Here is a 611-nt window from a genome sequence, read left to right as displayed (position 1 = left end):
CCGGAGCCGACGGCCGCTCGTGCGCACGCGCGGGGGGCAGGCGCGGCTGGGGGAGGAGTGCTCGGGGGCAGCCTCCAGGGCGTGGCTAGCCCTCTTCTGCAGTCTCCAGGCCGGACCCAGGGTTCCCACCGGTCTGACCCTCGAGTTCTTTCTGAACCATCCACTCTGGAGATAATCTCATTTTAATTTTTTTAAAGATTTTATTTATTTTGAGTTTTACAATTTTCCCCAATCTTACTTCCCCCACCCGCCACAGAAGGCAATTTGACAGTCTTTCCATTGTTTCCATGGTATACATTGATCCAAATTGACTGTGATGAGAGAGAAATCATATCCTTAAAGGAAGAAACATAAAGCATAAGGGATAACAAGATCAGACAAAAAGATATCAGGTTTTTTCCTATAATTTTCTAGTTTTAATTTTTAAAACCCCAAGCTCAAGAACACTGGCCCAGAGTGCTGTCAGATCACCTCCTCGGGCGCCACCAGGTGTCAGCCTCGAGCTATCAGGGTCAAGGAGGAATGGCTTGGCAGCCGGGCATTGGAAACTGCTTTAATATTCGAATCATAAGATTTAGAGCGGACATAACCCAGAACTCCATTTTACAGGT

Source organism: Macrotis lagotis, chromosome 8 (assembly GCF_037893015.1).
Source record: "Macrotis lagotis isolate mMagLag1 chromosome 8, bilby.v1.9.chrom.fasta, whole genome shotgun sequence".
NCBI lineage: Eukaryota > Metazoa > Chordata > Mammalia > Peramelemorphia > Peramelidae > Macrotis > Macrotis lagotis.
The sequence above is the reverse complement of the archived record's forward strand: the minus strand, read 5'-3'. Positions refer to the sequence as shown.